The 4,066-nt window shown below is 45.2% G+C and overlaps 1 pseudogene; it reads right to left on the minus strand.

Annotated features, from left to right (window-relative positions):
• Positions 1-3,254: 3,254 nt before the first annotated feature.
• Positions 3,255-3,860, minus strand: LOC129678696 (cell division cycle-associated protein 3-like; annotated as a pseudogene).
• Positions 3,861-4,066: the final 206 nt, after the last annotated feature.

Genomic DNA, 4,066 nt, shown 5'->3' on the forward strand with positions numbered 1-4,066 from the left:
AATCTAATTTAATTTTCATTTCTGTACCACTCATGAAGAGCCCATGCTGTTTTTATAATTTTACATAGGTTTTCATTCAAAAAAGCTATTTCCTCTCAGTTCTCACATTTTCTTGTTACAATGCATGTGTAAAAAAAAAAAAAAAAAATCAATGCTGTAAACCTTTATTGTTGTGTCTTTTCTTACTCTGTCTGCCACAACAGCCAGCAAGCTAAGTGTATCCTTTCCTAGATTCTAAGGAGGAAAGCTGAGACATACAGAGGTTCACTTGTTTCCAAGGTGACTGGGATAGTTAATCTTCACTGTCAACTTGGTTAGATTTGAATCATCATAGGGACCCACATGCGGCTGTGTCTATGAGGGTGTTTCTAGAACGGTGTAAGCTACCTTGCACTGGAACAACACCATTCCATGGGCCGAGGCTGACCAAAATGGACATGCAGGCTCGTTATCAGCATTCATTGTGCTCTGCTTCCTAAGTGGAAGCAATTTGACCACACATCTCTGCCACCATGCCTTCCCCACCACACCTTAGACACCAGGATGAACTGTGTCCTCAAATCAGGAGATGACACAAACTCTTTGTAAGTTGTTTTTGTCAGGGATTTAATCATGGCAAAGAACAAAGTTACCAATAGGGACCTTCAAGTGAGAAAACAGACTATCAGTTTGGCCAGTAGGCAAGACTGTCAGGAATTTTCTTGAATAATGGTTGACGTGGAAAGGACTAGGCTACCACTGGCAATATCACCCTTGGGCAAGTGATCCTGTGTTTAATAATAAAGGAAACCAAGCAAGGCACAGGAACAAGCCAGGAAGTAGTGCTCTTCTGCCATTGCTGCTTAAGTTCCTGCCTCCAGATTCCTGCCCGGCTTGTGTTCTGCCTTGGCTTACCTTAGGGATGATATGTGATTAGGACATGTGAGCCAAATAAGCTCTTTCCTTTCCTTGTTGCTTTTGGTCATGTTCTTTATCTTGGCAACAGAAAGCTCACATGGTCTGTAAGAAATGAAACTCCAATTTGCCTCCAGCTGACTAAATCTGAGAAGTATTCTCACCGTGGATCTTCTAGTCACAGGTAGGGCAGGTGACTTGCCCTCAAGTCTTGGAGATTTACCAAGGCCACCTACTCTGTGCATGTTAAGTTTGTGTTCCCGGATCTCGACACATTCTTTCCATCAGTCTAACTTGTCATTAAGGCTCTCTATATTTTCCCATGATGGTTCCTGAGCAAGGAGCTTCAAGAAAAAAACAATTAATGAGTTTTCCCCCTGGATCTTCACCTAGGATCCTTGCCTTTGGTATTATTTTTTCATCTAATTTAGACACTGTGCCTTATAAGTGGGATAGCAAGGATATTAATTTATTAAGTTATAACTCTGGAAGGTGGGGCCACATGGGACACAGTCATTCTCCAAAATTTGAAATCAGTCCTTACTTCAGGCGTGCTTTTTAATATTCTCAGAATCTTTAACCCAGAAAGTTAAGTTGTAAAATATTCCTTGGAAGACTATGCACTGCCCAGAAAAATCTGTCCCTTTTATCCAGTTTACTAACTGTGTCACACTCCAGCCCTGCCTCAAGCAGCCAATGTCCCTTTCCCATCTGCATGCTCTACTGGGAGCCTTGCGTCTTGTGTCCCGGGAAGACAGAAGTCCTCGGAAGCCAATAGCTCTCTGTCTTTCACAGCTTGGCCTCCCTGTGCTCCCAGGATCACCCTTTTGTGCTCCTCCCGGAGATCAACTCCACCACTCTCAGCACCAGATTCCTTATTTTCTCCCCCACGCATGGATTTTGGTCCAATAATTGTTGCCTGGCTTCCGCACCACCACTCTTTCCTTCTCCATGAATCACTCCTCTCAGCGTTCAGCGGGCTATAATTCACCCAGGCCCAGAAGGTGAATGCGAAAACCATTCCCCCGACCACAGGCCTCTTTCGGCCTCCCACCCCCATTTCTACATTATTTGTGATAAAAGTGTGCTCCAAATAGAGGTTTCTTACCTGTACTATTCAAACTCTCTTGAAATCAATTCAGCAGGACTTTCATTCCTGCCTTCATGCTAACTCGGCACTGGTTCGTATCATGAGGAAACCCAGAGCATCGTTTAATCTAACGGGCATGTTTACTCTTCAGTATCTTGTCCCTTCTGCTGCAGTTAACTCTGACAAGTCAAGAAAACGGACATTAACTGGTGGCAAAACAAAATTTAATATTTTCATTCTTGGTTTCCAGAACACTTGCTCTATTTCCCCCACTTCCCCTTCTTCTCTCTCTCTCTCTCTCTCTCTCTCTCTCTCTCTCTCTCTCTCTTTTCGGGGGGAGGGTATGTCGACAGGGCTTACCCTTAACACTGCAATTTAAGTAATCCCCTGCCTCAGCTTCCAGGCAACTGAGATGGCAGGTATGCTGCAGGGTAGAGCTCTCTGGTTATTTCAGTGTTGGGCTGTCCATGATCATTATTGAATCTCTTTCCTATCTCTGCCCCGTCTCAGTGAGCCTTATTCAGTCCTGGAGGGCTTAGATGTTTCCATAGTCTTTTTACCTTATAGAAATTCCTTCTGTTGCTCCATGGTTAGGGCAAAAACTTTAGTGTCGTCCTGCGCTCAGTGGTGGCCACTTAGCAAGTCCTGTTGGCTGCTACTTTCAGATTATAGTTACAATCTGATTTTCTCTCACCTTCAGTGTTACAGTCCTTCTTTTACTTGAATCACCGCAAAAGCCTTTTAAATTGACTTCATTTCCAAACCCTCTTTCAGGGTTTTACTTAGAGGGAAGGAACGTTACATAACGGTACATCAGGACTAATGTCATTACGTCATCTCATCCCTGTTTATGCCCTCACTCACAGTAAGGACCTTTCTCACTATATGGGCGAAGTCCACTCCAATTGTCAATCATTGCCAAACCGGGTTCGCTGGAGCTTTTCTGTTCCTATTTGCTATATCCCACCCTCACTGTTTTTTACCCCCACTTATCTTCATGTATTTCCTGAGCAACCAGGCCCCCTACCTTGCTTTCTACATTCTGTGTTCCTCGACTTTATAAATGGCTATTACATATTTTCCCCTTTCAGTATCTGCTCGCCTCATCAGCAAGGCTTTTGTGGACAATCATATGAAAAGAGGAACTTCTTTTTCTTGGGGGGGGGGGAGAAGGTCATAAGTTTATTTATTTATTTTTTTAGGGGAACTAATGTTAAGTGCTTATGTGGAGAAAGGGGCCTGAAAATTACCAGAAGCGGAGAAGTAATACCTAAACCCAAACAAAAAGGGAACAAGAGAGACACGTCAAGGACAGAGCCTTGGGGAACCTCAAAACTGAAGTCTGAGAAGTCTCGGGGTCTCTGGAGGGTTTGTCTGAGTTCTGGCTTTCAACTATGGCCTCTGTGGGTTGTTTTGCTTCCTTCTTGGGAAACTCCGGTTTGGAAGGGAGTTCAGTCTGCCTCCAAGGCAGCAACTGGTCATCAAGGGATAACAGAGTATCCAAAGGCAGGTCCAATCTGAAGATAAAGGCGTTTCCTGGGGCAGAGGAAGGTCTGGGGAGGAAACCTATTTGGACACTTCGGTCTAAAATCTTTCTCTCTGCTCTTTCACCAGTGAACTCTTAGGGTCAGCACCACTGATCTTCATGGGTGTTTCGTGCAATGCCAAGGGTAGGAGAGCGAGGATCTGGCTCCTGTGCCTGTTTACCAGGGCTCAGCTGTTGTACTGGTAGGTGTGGCTGTGGAGAGCTCTCCACCTGAATAGGAGGACGCTGGATGCCCGCTCTAGGTGAACGAGGGTCTGCTACTGGAGCCAGTTGCTTGCTGTGTGGTAGAGGCCTTGCTGGAGTGCTTGAGATGCCCTGAGTAGAGCCCATCACCATTACGGGTGGGGATGGGATCCCGGGGGTCTCAGTTCAGCCACTGGGAGAAACAACTCCTAAAGCTAGGAGTTTCAAACTCCGAGGAACCTCTTCTTACTTCACCCATGTGGCGGTTGGCATCCTGTTGCTGTGACAGAATACCCTAGACTTGGGAACGCATACAAGAGAGAGCTGTATTTAGCTTTACGCTTCTGGAGCAG

The sequence above is a fragment of the Psammomys obesus genome, unplaced genomic scaffold, assembly GCF_907164565.1.
Source record: "Psammomys obesus unplaced genomic scaffold, mPsaObe1.curated_primary_1811, whole genome shotgun sequence".
Taxonomy (NCBI): Eukaryota; Metazoa; Chordata; class Mammalia; order Rodentia; family Muridae; genus Psammomys; species Psammomys obesus.